The 14,603-nt window shown below is 40.2% G+C and overlaps 1 non-coding gene across 1 annotated transcript; it reads left to right on the top strand.

Moving 5' to 3' along the window:
- The first annotated feature begins 10,753 nt into the window (after nucleotides 1–10,753).
- Nucleotides 10,754–10,828, top strand: Trnal-caa (transfer RNA leucine (anticodon CAA)). The gene has a single exon. It is a non-coding gene; the product is annotated as a tRNA-Leu (tRNA).
- Nucleotides 10,829–14,603: the final 3,775 nt, after the last annotated feature.

The raw sequence follows: 14,603 nt of genomic DNA, 5'->3' as shown, positions 1-14,603 counted from the left end.
GGATTTTTAATATGAGAAGCGATTTTTCTGAGCAAATACTGAAATACTCTCATCCATTCGTAATTAATTTTTAAGATCTGACTTCCTCCAAATGCAGCTCTCGCAACAAATTTTGCTAAATGCTTTTATTATCTCGACTTAATTCGTATGGCTTCATCCAAGTACGTTTCCTTTTTTTCCGCCGCTTTTCTTCCAAATACACACACACTGAAATTGTGCTACTAAAAACTGCGGCACATGATAACAAGATGTTGTCCGCCATCTCTAAATGTAACGAAAAATATGACGACAGTGTAATACCCCTTTTTAGCGCCTCAAAGATGTTTGTTAATGAAATTTGGCGAATATTTGATCATATTTCTGTGTTAAAGAAATATGATGTAATACCGTCATATCCCATGACTTTTTTCTCACCTTAGGGTACTGACGATCAATTTTCTATTAACAAATTTGTTATACCTCTTTATACGATTCCTTTTCATGTCGCAGAGCTTGTTTTAAAAATTATTATTCTTACACTGTTATTATTATTATTATTATTATTATTATTATTATTATTATTATTTTCTCATTTATGATCTGGGTTTGTGATGAGTTAGTGAGCTTGAACATTTTGTTAAAATTTGTCATCAGTTTTACTGATAGTTTCTATTTATTGATTTTTCTGTGACAATTTCTTTGCTTGGATTGTCTGAAAGATCTTTTGAGAAGCTGCGTCTATTGCAAAAAATGAAACGAAACGGAAGTTAATGTGACTGCGTGATTTCCAAAACATTGTACTAAGTTGCGTAATGCAGAAAACCATATTGAACATGCGTTACCTTCAAAAATTGTAACACTCTGTTTCATACTTATTGCCAATGCTAGTCTTATCGAACCATATTTCTTATGAAAAATATGAAGTGGGTTGTTATCAGAGCTGAGGATATGTTCGGTGATCCCTTGTTGTTTCCGTATGCCCAGTCTCCTATAGGACTCTTTTCTCGTGCACGTGTGGGATTTCAAATGTGGAGCTGTAAATTCACGATATGGTTTTACCTGAAATTCATATACAAATCCTCGAATAGTACCTGGAATGTTACCAAAAAGATGAGAGTGAGAATAGAACTGTGTTTGTTGCTTTTTACTATCCGTCGCGCCTTCAAGTTTATCTACTTAGTTCTGAATTACTTGAAAAAGATCTGTCAGATTCGTCGTCTTCGTTGATGTGGAAAATTTAGCATAAAGAGATGAGTACCAATTTATATTTCTGTGTGAAATCGAAAAGTGGTGTGAAACCGAAAAATGAAGTATGTTAATATCTTGTTCTTCTGTCGTCATACAACGATCAAAATATAATTTAACCATAGTGTCGTTATTTCGCAGAGAAATCTAAGAATTATTGAAATCAATTATAGCTTTATGTCTATTCAAGAAATCCATGCCAAGCATAACTATAGTTGTAAGTAGTGGAACGATTAAGAAATTTGCAAAAAATGTGTGGCGTCGTGCAGTGAATTCTAAATACGTTTTCGTTTTCACATCCATTCCTCTTCCTTAAATAGCACCTCTTACTTTCGTGCTCTGTGACGGTAGTGTTGCGCAAGTTTCATCTTCGTTATATCTGTTAAAAGCAGTGTTACTGACTACTGAGATGGGATCCAAAACTGCAAATACAGTATGTTTTCCTACGTCTTTGTTAATAACAGAGTGATCAATGTTTCCTTTACCCTCTTCTTTCTCTTAAAGTGTCCATATTGTCTTCCAGATTGATCACGTTTGTAATAATGTTCTTGGAATGAGTAGTATGCTCTCTTGACACTGTGAACGCATCTTCCGGAGGCTGTGTTTATAGGCATTGTTGTTCCACGCTGTCCTGTTAGTAATGACATTCGTAGCGATCGTGGTAATTTGAAACTCGAAGCAGAAAACCTGCATGGTTGTATCAGATGTCGATCTTGTTGTACTGTGTGTTCGAAAAATTGAGTGAATGTTGCAAAGTCAGAATTTTTAAAATTGGGTAGGCCTATTAGTTTGTCTTGTACTCCGCGTTTTCGTTTCTGATCAATATACGGCGAGAAATGCCTTTTGAAATACTTCTAGAGAGTAATAGTCACATGAGACACATCGCCCAAAAGACGTATTTTGAAACCATATTTGGCTATGGCGTTTACAGGTTAACATCTGAAGCGGATTTGCACTGGCAGTTAATATGGCGAATGGAAAACAGCTATTCCAGTTTCTAATTTAGTCAGCAAAATCGCAGCGTCTCTTCACTTAATTGTGGGATGTAGACATCTTCATGATCAGACTAATATTTCTGCATCTTCTTCATTGCACAGTGAATCACTCCGTCTATATTAGTCTAATATGTTGAGAACAAGATGTAACCTTACAATCAAAGCGCGTTTCAAAAACGGCTGTGTTTAAATGGGAGCGAAAATCGATTATGGAAGTGGGAAACCGGCAACTTGAACCGTAGTTCCAGTATCGATTTTGGAGTATTTACATGACCAACCAAATGCGGTATTGGGAAATCGATCTACGAAATTCGGTTTTGGGAGCCCCATTTAAACATAAGGAAAGTCTAGAGATTGGACGTATTCGCATGGCAGGTTCATCTTCTAAGAAAAACGCAAACGAATTCGTTTGTACGTTAGGTGGTAAAGAGAAGCTAAGCTTCTGAACCTAGTCTAATGGATGCAAGCCATTCGTATCATTCCTGAATTCTTTGAACTTTCGAATAGAAAGTGTTTGTAATCAAATCTTTCGTGTTTCTGTGTCCCAGAATCCCAGAATTGTCACGCCTGTTGAAACAAAGTTCGAGAATTCAGATCTGTCAATATAACCCGTTTCTCTACAAGTCCCCCTGGAAGATTTGTCTAATTTTTCCTGTCCACAACTGTGACATTGTCTAAGTCACGTATCGCGTCTTCCGTTATTACACTCTTTTGTATAACAACGAGCTGATCACATAGTCTGTTAACTTCACGTTTGTGCTCGTCATTTATAGTCATCTGTCGTTCTTTGGATTGTTCAAGTGATTGGTATTCTTCCGCGTCGGTAAAATGTATCGGATGTGTATCGTCGGTGTGAGTGTAGGAATTTAAATTAATTTGTAAAACTCTGGGAAAACTGGGTGTCAAATTTATTCGTAATTGTTCTCCTAGTTTTAACATTTGTTGTACCATTTGAAAACATGAGTGCCATGTAAGGAATGTGTAGCATTCATGGGTCGTGGAACAGATAGTTTGTGTTCTTCGTGGCGCAGTTTGTCACGGCAATATTTGTCATCTAATGAGAGCTGATGTCTGTTGAAACGGAACCATTGTTTGTCTCTCTAGAATCGCGAGAACTGTCTGGGAATCAAATGTTCATTAGAACTATATGATGTCGATTCATTCACTACACTGTAACGGGTCTGTATTGAGCGGAAGCTAATTGTTCGCGTGGGATGCAAGCGTTCTGGCATTGTTGTGTCAGCATTGCATACGTTGCGATTATCTGCTAATCGGAAGACATGGTTGGGTTGGGAACTGAAGAATTCTGATTCTGAGGTTGCTTGTTGTTCGTGCTTTTGCACCTAGCTTTTCTTTCAGCATCTGCTACATTAGACAGATTTTTACAGTCTAAAAAACTGTAAAAAAACTATTGCTACTACACTGAATAAAGAATATACAGATGTTTAGAAGTTTCTTTAAAAAATTATTATTATTGCTATGTTTCTATTTATCGATTTTTCACTGATGATTGCTTTCCTTGGGTTGACTGAAACGTTGTTTGAGAAGCTAAGTGTGTTGTAAACAGTTAACCTAAACAGAAGTTAATCTGACTGCGGGATTTCCAGGAAAGGCCACCAAGTCCCCCAACAAAGAAAACCAGATGCTACTCAAGTTCGCGACACCCTGTTTCGTACTTCTTCACTTCCCTCGCATGACATTATGAAAGGAAGTTCCTTGAAATATGAAATGTATTTTTTTATATTTTTCTCTTTTAGGCTTACTTATGGCGATGAATAACCCTTGGTAGCCGCTCTCTGGAAACTTCTGCTGCTCCAATTGAAAGCTACAAAAAGGTGCGTCTCATTTACTTAGTGGAAAACTTGCTACAGGTGAACTCCGTGTACAAGAGTCCACGTAATGTTTGCATTTTAAATTACAACTGTGAAATTTTATCTATGGAGTGACAAATATTAGAAAATGGATGATAACACACTAAATAACGTTAATGCCGATTCCTTCAAAAGATGTAATAGCAAACTTAAAGTCACTTTACAAAAGTGTTTTCATTGTAATCGAGAATTCCAAAGAAATGATATTACAAAATATATATGTTCATCGTAGATTACAGAAGGTAGCACTAACTTAATCTTTCCTGAATTGTCTCTAAACTTACCTAACTAAGACGAGGGGGAAAGTTCTGTGCTGAATACCAGATTGTTATAATGATGTACAGGCTGCAGTTCGCGCAATTAAGGCAAGAAAAGTTATTACCTTATGATGAAGTCTTCATCAGATCAATTGAAAAAGCGTCCTGCCTCGCAGTAAAGGTATCAAAAACCATATTATAAAATCAATCCTCGATTTTTTCGTACGGCTCACCTCACGACTACACGAAGCGGACTGACTGATTCTGCCTCCAGCATTCGTGCAGAGCGACCGACGCAGAGGTGTTACTGCAGACGGGCGGCGCCACACGTAACACTGTGCGCTGTCTGCATCAAGTAGTAAGGGAAGCTGATATCAACCTGCTTCAAGATATGTCTTTTTTTCTTCAGAGTGCCTTTTAAAGGAACTGCATAAAGTACGTTTAGTAGTTCTGTTGAATTGTTTTACGTGGGATTTGTTCGCAGAATGTGTTCTCCACAAATCCTGTTGTGTCACTGCGGAAAACAGTTACTTTTCATTCCCAGTAACTTTCAATAATGTTGTGGATAATGTCTAAACGTGAAACCAAATAAAAATTTAATTCACATAATGAAAGCTGATGCAGTAAATGTAAGAAAACAGAATGATATGAAATGAAACAGGAAATGTCATCCAACATTATGCTGTGACCGGAAGGAATTGGCATTTGACATGAGACCCAACTTCCATTACACAAGAATGTAGGTTGCCATGGACAAAGAGCACTCTGTCTGAAACATTAGCCGAGATATTCATCGAATGCTTTGGTCGATCGTATCCTGACAAAAGGAGCCTAGAATTCAACAAAATTAAACTGTAGTAGGGATGAAGAATGGTGTCCCACAGGGTTCAGTCGTGGGTCCCTTATTGTTCTTCATATATATTAATGATTCATGAATATGTAAAGCTAGTTCTTTTTGCTGATGATACGAATATAGCAATCACATCCAACAAACAAGAATTAGCTGGGGAATATTGTAAATAATATCTTTAAAAAAATTTTAATGGTTCCCTGCATATGGACTCTCACTAAGTTTTCAGAACACACAGGACATACAGTTCTGTACAATAAATGGCATACCAGCATTGAAAAATATAGACTTAGAAGTGAAGTTTGTTGCCACGGCAGAATATTCAAAATTTCTGGGTGTATGTATTGACAATGAACTGAATTGGAAGAAACACATTGATGATCTCCTGAAACATTTGGTTTCACCTACTTATACTATTAAGGTTATTGCAAATTTTGATGATAAATAGATTTGTAAATTAGTCTAGTGTGCCTATATTCATTCACCATTTCCATATGACATAATTGGTGTAATCCATCATTTTGAGAAAAGTATTCATTGCACAAAAGTGTGTTATCATAATAATAGCTGGAGCCCATCCAAGATCACCTTTCAGACATTTATTTAATTAAACTGGGATATTCACAGTACCTTCGCAATACATATAAATTCACTTATGAAACTTGTTATTAATAACCCATTCAAATTCAAAAGTAGTAGTAAAGGGCATAGCTACAACACTAGAAGAAAGGATGATCCTAACTATTCTGGGCAAAGTCTGACTTTGACACAGAAAGGGGTGAATTATGCTGACACAAAAGTCTTCGGTCATTTATCAAACAGCATCAAAATTTTGATAGCCAACCAGTACTTAAAATAAATTAAAAGAATTTATGAATGAGAACTCCTTCTAATTAATAGATGCATTTTTAGAAATGCAGTAGTAATTGTACAAACTTATTGTAACATGTAAAGGAAACTTATGTTCCACATCATCATGAAATGTTGTATTCATGATCTTTGGAACAAGCATTAATGTCATGTAATGTAGTTTATGAATGAACACTGAAGGGAAATATATCTGTTGGAAGAAGGCAGCTCCAAAGGCTCACAGAATATGTCTATCTAGGTTACTTGTAAATATGAAAGAAGATGTACTACATTAGGATGGCAAGTTCATGTAACATACTCTTCAGTTTTGAAGTCTAAGATGTCGACTGAGCTAATAAGTGCATATTGCCAATAACGATCATCATGATAAAATAAGAGAAATCAGTTCACACCGAAAAATTTAAGCGCTCGTTTTTCCCACGTGCCGTTCGACAGTGGAATGGTAGAGCGACATCCTGAAGGTGGTACACTGAACCCTCTGCCAGGCACTTAACTGTGAATAGCAGAGTAATCCCATAGATGTAGATGTAGATGTAGATGTACACAGCTCCAAGACGTCTTGAATGTCGGATGCTGTAGCTACTCCTGGACGCTGTGCCCTGCACTTAAATTTATGTTCAGACTTGCACTTCTGTCCTTGTGTGTCGCCGAAATACTTGCGTAGTTCTGCCTAGAATGCTTCCCAGCTTGTGACCTTCTTCTCGTTGTTCTCATACAATTGCTTATCAGTGCCCTCCAAGTAGAAAAATACGTTAGCTAAACCAGTGTGCGATTTGCAGGGGGGGTTGGGGGGGATTTCCCCCCCTCTGCATCAGATCATCCCCTCCTATGGTTTTAGTTTATGCATCCCAACCTGGGATGTTTATTTCCCACGCACTGGAGTAACACTTTACATATAATTTAAATTTGTCGAGCAGAACACTGAAAGTTTTTAATACAGTCTTACTATTAATACTATTAATATGTTTGCTTATTAATATCGAAAAAGTGTTACGTAGTAGGTAAGCATTTCAAAACATTTAGAACTAAATGACAAGACGACACACGCCACATTTCCGTAGTATGGCACAATGTTGCAAGACGTCGCCCCAGCGTTAACGAGGCTTTAGAGCCAGGTCGGTATTCTATGGTGGATGTGATGTGTTGCGCACGAAACTAAAACCAGCAATCAAATCCTAACGTCGTGGAAAACTGTGAAGAGATGTCATCCTGCAGCAAGATAACGCTAGCCCACATTCTGCCAAACGAACAGCCGACAAAATAAAGCAGTTGAGATGCGAGGTGCTGGAACATCCACCATACAGTCCAGACCTGGCTCCAAGCGATTTTCACATGTTTGGGCCCTTAACGGAAGCATTACAGGGAAGAAGATTTGAAAGTGATGAAGACGCCATTGCTGGTCAATTGGTTACAGATGGAACCGATGAACGTATTTTTTGATGAAATAAGAAAAAACTCGTAAAACGTCGGGAAAACTGCACTGATGTCGAAAGATGTTACGTAGAAAAATAACGCATGTTTCAGTTTTCTATCATCAGAATAAGTACAGCTTTTCACAAATGTACCTTTACTTTTTGAATTCCCCTCGTATACCTATATGTAGATGATTTTGTAAATAAGCTTTACCTATAATGTACTTTTAAAGATATAACAAGGAATGGCTTTTCTGATAGTGCATACGCGTGCATTGACATCTATTTATAAATAACTGTTTAATCATGGGTGACGCCACGGTCCAAGCTAGTAACATATATAATTATACTAACCCCCTAGGACATCCCGCCCACTGGTAAAAGTACAAATCGCACACTGAGCTCGACGCACGGTGTCATCCCATTTGTTAAATTTGGCTATACGCTCATATACCTTCAGCAACTTTTTTGGATCTTGGCCATCGTCACCAGAGAACCCGGAAAGATGTCTCATGTGGTGGCACACAGTTGCTGTGATCGCAACATTCTGTTCTTCTTCTTCTGTCTCCTATATATCTGTTGAATATGGTTCGAACTCGGATTTCTCGCCACATAAACGGCGACTCCATCGTGGTCTGATGGGAGCCACTGTATCACCAATAATGTGCGCTATCACATGTTCCAATACCGTGCGCCTCACCAAAATAATATCACGTAGGTGAAGGCGTAATTAGATGAATGACGAACACCAACTTCACTTAACGAAGGTTTATTCAGCACTTGCATTTGCACTGCGGAGCAAACTGCCTCCGGCCAGAACACGTGCGGTATATATACAGTTACAGAACATTCCAGTACAATAATTCTTGACATTTGTGGATACTTCTAGAATTTACTCTAACAGCATATAGAAATTGTTGCATGGAGGGTCTAGTATCATAACCAATACACCACGGTGACTGTGCTACTCAGCTTCTTCTGCGACAATATAATGAATGGAATTCAGAAGCAATTTTCACTGTTTGACCAGGTTAGAACTAATTATTGCTGTATATGGAACAGAAAAGAAATATTTGAGTGGCATATAACACATGCAGCCATACACCCTATGATTCACATTTTAAGATACATAGAAGCATTTCTCTGTTTTTGTAAATGTATTCTGTTCCTGTTTCATGTGTTCTACATCCTTGGATCTACAGAACAAAAAGTACAGGGAGACAATTACTGAACTACATGGAGAAAAGGGTAAATTAGTTATAAACTACATCGTGCACACACTTTATTCAACATGTAAACATCACTACAGATATTCAGATTTAGGTTATAACACATTTGATATGCCTGCCATGTTGTCGGAGATACGATGCAGACGAATAGCGAAATTCTGCACGATCCACTGAAGTGTCCAAATATCGATGCTGTCAATGACTGCCTGAATGGCTGTTTTCAGCTCAGCGAAAGTTTTGGTGTAATTGATGTACACCGTGTCTTTAATATACTCCCACAATAAGGAGTGGCACATGTTTAAATCCGGAGTATATAGTAGCCAATCGAGGCCCACAATGTGGTCCCCAAAGTGCTCGTCCAGGACATCGAGTGCTCTCCTGCATTGATGGGCTTTGTGCATGATAAATCCCGACCCCATCTTGTTGAAATCAGGGTCGCATTGATTTCATCCCCATTATCCATCCTCCATAACCTTCACGTACTGTTCGGTAGCCACCGTGTCATCAGTGAAAATCGCACCGATTATTCTGACTGGAGATGTACACAGCACAGTCACCTGTTGTGGGTGAAGTGAAATGCACATTCTGAGTCCCTCAAACCAAATGGCTGAAATGGCTCTGAGCACTATGGGACTTAACTTCTCAAGTCATCAGTCCCCTAGAACTTAGAACTACTTAAACCTATCTAACCTAAGGACGTCACACTCATCCATGCCTGAGGCAGGATTCGAACCTGCGACCGTAGCGGTCGCGCGGTTCCAGACTGTAGCTCCTAGAACCGCTCGCCCACAGTCCCTCAGACCCATCCAAAAGAAAGTGATGTGCATATGGTTTGGTTTAGTGACGAAGCCCAGAGTCCTGTTTGTCAGTTGTGTGTGCAGTAGTGTTGGTGAAACACGACCATTGTTCCATGGCCCTGGGGCTTAATGGCTGATGAGTTTAGCGAATTGATGTTGAAGACATACATCTCTTCCCATACAAAATTCACAGTCCCTCTCAAATGATTCCCACACATTGTGCAGCTTATCTGAACCTGGGGCTGGCTTGAAACACAGCGTGTGTTTTCAGGCGTTTTCATCCTTTTTGGACAACCGACATCGCCAACACTCTTATCTGTTTTCTCAAACTTGCAAATCAAATTCTTGATTGTTAGCACACTTGGACCAGTTGTCTTCAGGCTGAACTTGGTCGCTAACTTCATATGAACTGCAATTGGGTTGTTATTGCTAGCCTAATAGGCCTTCAGAAGTACTATACACTCAGACACACTGTACCGTGACGTTTTCACATGCACATACTAATTCCTATAGTGCTCCGTGGCCGACTGTGCATTTGAATTTCCTAGCGCAAACTGTTCAGAAGTTATGACGATTTTATTTCATATAGTTAAACAACTGTGACCCTGTAAATTTTAAATATGCAATGTGCCAGTACAAATATAGAAATGTTAACTGTTATTGTGAATTGTAGACATGAAACCCTGCAAGCATCACTGTTCACATGTGGGAACAGCAATCATTCCTCGAGGTGCCAAGTGCTTGTGTGACGCAAGAATGAGGTAAGGTCCAGAATGAGATTTTCACTCTGCAGCGGAGTGTGCGCTGAAATGAAACTTCCTGGTAGATTAAAACTGTGTGCCGGACCGAGACTCGAACTCGGGACCTTTGCCTTTCGCGGGCAAGTGCTCTACCAACTGAGCTACCCAAGCACGACTCACTCCCCGTCCTCACAGCTTTACTTCTGCCAGTACCTCGTCTCCTACCTTCCAAACTTTACAGAAGCTCTCCTGCGAACCTTGCAGAACTAGCACTCCTGAAAGAAAGGATATTGCGGAGACATGGCTTAGCCACATCCTGGGGGATGTTTCCAGAACGAGATTTTCACTCTGCAGTGGAGTGTGTTCTGATATGAAGCTTCCTTGCAGATTAAAACTGTGTGCCGGACCAAGACTCGAACTCGGGACCTTTGCCTTTCGCGAGCAAGTGCTCTACCAACTGAGACGAGGTACTGGCAGAAGTAAAGCTGTGAGGACGGCGCGTGATTCGTGCTTGGGTAGCTCAGTTGGTAGAGCACTTGCCCGCAAAAGGCAAAGGTCCCGAGTTCGAGTCTCGGTCCGGCACAAAGTTTTAATCTGACAGGAAGTTTCATGAGGTAAGGTTTCCATAGGGAGCACTCCCCACTATAGGCTGGAGTATGTCAAGTAGCCAGGACTGATATTAATGACATGCTGTCAAACGTACATAACTACGCACAATCTCACCTCACGCCCACTGTCTGCTGCTGCTGAAAACCCTGTAAAAGACAATATCACACGGCGTAGAATGATACTTGTGACATTCCTTCAGTGCTGGATGCTGAAGAGAGTGGGGCAGACGAAGCAGTGTCCAATGGTGGTGGCCGTGAAGCAGTCCTGCTGACAACGGTCTGTTTTATGGGTGCGAATGACACGAGGCGAGAAACAGTAGCAAAGCTTGATTCCTGGTGTGTGCGGAGTGAAGTTTGGTCATCTGTTGCTTGAAAGTTGTGACAAAATGTTCCGCTTCTCCATTTGACTGTGGATGGAACAGTGCACTGGTCAGATGCTGTATGCCATTGCATTCACAGAATGTTTCAAATTGATTTGACATGGCCGGAGGTCCGCTGTCTGCCATTATTCCTTCAGGTAAGTCTTCTAAACAAAAAATCAATTAAACCACCTGAATTGTGTTACACGATGTTGTCGAGTTCATTGGCACAGCAAAAGCAAACTTGCTGTATGAGGCTGAAATTGAGACATCTGCATTAGCTGTGTGGCATTGGATGCTGGTGGCTGTGGCGTGTTAGCAGGGAATGGGACAGCTGTTGGAGGTCATGTTGGGAGACACAAATGCAACAAGCAAGCAAAATAGGCAAAGAAAATTTCTGCGATACCCACCTGAAAACGCTGATTAGCAAAAGTGACAAGAACTCTGCAGGGGCACTTATTGATGTAACAAAGTAAAGATGAGAGAGAATTAAGGCGGCAGCACAAAAAACACAAACAATCCCTGTGCCTGACGGCCACAGCCTTTTTTGAAACACCTCATCACCAGTTGTTGGGTCTTGCCCATTTGTCTCGTATAGGATACCTAAGGGATGACAAATTCTCAGAATGCTGTGTAACAATTCAAGTAAATAACATTAGTAGTTTTACCGTGGTCTAGGGATGCACGGTAGCTCAGCGTGTTCGGTCAGAGGGTTAGCAGCCCTCTGCAATAAAAAAACTGAGCTAATCGATCAACAACGAACTTAAACGGATGTCTTACGACGTCCGCCCCGGGCAGATGCAACGAACAAAAGCGAACAAAATGCGATTTAAAAAAAAAAAAAGAGGGGAGGGAAGCGTCTTTGATTCATAATCAAAACGTCTTCAGTCCCCAGTTCGATCCCCGCCACTGCCTAAATTTTGATAAATAATCAGCATTGGCGGCCAAAGACTTCCGGCATAAGAAGTCAGCCTCATTCTGCCAACAGCCTTGTCAAAGAGGGCGGAGGAGCGGATAGAGGTTCAGGGCACTCTCTTGTCCTACGGGTGGGAAATTGCCCCTAAAGGCGGAAGAATCAGCAATGATCAACGACATGAGGAAGTAGAAGGCAATGGAAACCACTGCATTAAAGACACGTAACGTGTATCCACAGGACATGTGGCCTGTAGTTGAAGAAGTGTCATGATGATCTCTCCATTGGCAAAAGATTCCGGAATAGTCCCCCATTCGGATCTCCGGGAGGGGATTGCCGTGGGGGAGGTTACCATGAGGAAAAGATTGAATAATCAACGAAAGGATAATGTTCTACGAGTCGGGGCGTGGAATGTCAGAAGCTTGAATGTGGCAGGAAAACTAGAAAATCTGAAAAGGAAAATGCAAAGGCTCAATCTAGATGTAGTAGGGGTCAGTGAAGTGAAGTGGAAGGAAGACAAGGATTTCTGGTCAGATGAGTATCGGGTAATATCAACAGCAGCAGAAAATGGTATAACAGGTGTAGGATTTCTTATGAATAGGAAGATAGGGCAGAGGGTGTGTTACTGTGAACAGTTCAGTGACCGGGTTGTTCTAATCAGAATCGACAGCAGACCAACACCGACAATGATAGTTCAGGTATACATGCCGATGTCGCAAACTGAAGATGAACAGATAGAAAAAGTGTATGAGGATATTGAAAGGGTAATGCAGTATGTAAAGGGGGACGAAAATCTAATAGTCATGAGCGACTGGAATGCAGTTGTAGGGGAAGGAGTAGAAGAAAAGGTTACAGGAGAATATGGGCTTGGGACAAGGAATGAAAGACGAGAAAGACTAATTGAGTTCTGTAACAAGTTTCAGCTAGTACGGGTTTATTTCAATTAGATTACATCATGGTCAGACAGAGATTCCGAAATCAGATACTGGATTGTAAGGCGTACCCAGGAGCAGACATAGACTCAGATCACAATATAGTAGTGATGAAGAGTAGGCTGAAGTTGAAGACATTAGACAGGAAGAATCAATACGCTAAGAAGTGGGATACGGAAGTTCTAAGGAATGACGAGATACATTTGAAGTTCTCTAACGCTATAGATACAGCTATAAGGAATAGCGCAGAAAGCAACACAGTTAAAAAGGAATGGACGTCTCTAAAAAGGGCCGTCACAGAAGTTGGGAAGGAAAACATAGGTACAAAGCAGGTAGCTGCGAAGAAACCATAGGTAACAGAAGAAATACTTCAGTTGATTGATGAAAGGAGGAAGTACAAACATGTTCCAGGAAAATCAGGATTACAGAAATACAAGTCGCTGAGAAATGAAATAAATAGGAAGTGCAGGGAAGCTAAGACGAAATGGCTGCAGGAAAAATGTGAAGACATCGAAAAAGATATTATTGTCGGGAGGACAGACTCAGCATCCAGGAAAGTCAAAACAACCTTTGCTAACATTAAAAGCAACGGTGGTAACATTAAGAGTGCAACGGGAATTCCACTATTAAATGCAGAGGAGAGAGCAGATAGGTGTAAAGAATACATTGAAAGCCTCTATGAAGGTGAAGATTCGTCTGATGTGATAGAAGAAGAAACAGGAGTCGATTTAGAAGAGATAGGGGAGCCAGTATTAGAATCGGAATTTAAAAGAGCTTTGGAGAACTTACGGTCAAATAAGGCAGAAGGGATTGATAACATTCCATCAGAATTTCTAAAATCATTAGGAGACGTGGCAACAAAACGACTATTCACGTTGGTGTGTAGAATATATGAGTATGGCGACATACCATCTGACTTTCGGAAAAGCATCATCCACACAATTCTGAAGACAGCAAGAGCTGACAAGTGCGAGAATTATCGCACAATCAGCTTAAGAGCTCATGCATCGAAGCTGCTTACAAGAATAATATACAGAAGAATGGAAAAGAAAATTGAGAATGCGCTAGTTGACGATCAGTTTGGTTTTAGGAAAAGTAAAGGCACAAGAGAGGCAATTCTGACGTTACAGCTAATAATGGAAGCAAGGCTAAAGAAAAATCAAGACACGTTCATAGGATTTGTCGACCTGGAAAAACCGTTCGACAATATAAAACGGTGCAAGCTGTTCAAGACTCTGAAAAAATTAGGGGTAAGCAATAAGGAGAGACGGGTCATATACAATATGTACAACAACCAAGAGGGAATAATAAGAGTGGACAATCAAGAATGAAGTGCCCGTATTAAGAAGGGAGTAAGACAAGGCTGTAGCCTTTCGCCCCTACTCTTCAATCTGTACATCGAGGAAGCAATGATGGAAATAAAAGAAAGGTTCAGGAGTGAAATTAAAATTCAAGCTGAAAGGATATCAATGATACAATTCGCTGATGACATTGCTATCCTGAGTGAAAGTGAAGAAGAATTAAATGATCTGCTGAACGGAATGAA

Source organism: Schistocerca gregaria, chromosome 9, assembly GCF_023897955.1.
Source record: "Schistocerca gregaria isolate iqSchGreg1 chromosome 9, iqSchGreg1.2, whole genome shotgun sequence".
Classification (NCBI taxonomy): domain Eukaryota; kingdom Metazoa; phylum Arthropoda; class Insecta; order Orthoptera; family Acrididae; genus Schistocerca; species Schistocerca gregaria.
The sequence above is the reverse complement of the archived record's forward strand: the minus strand, read 5'-3'. Positions and strand labels throughout refer to the sequence as shown.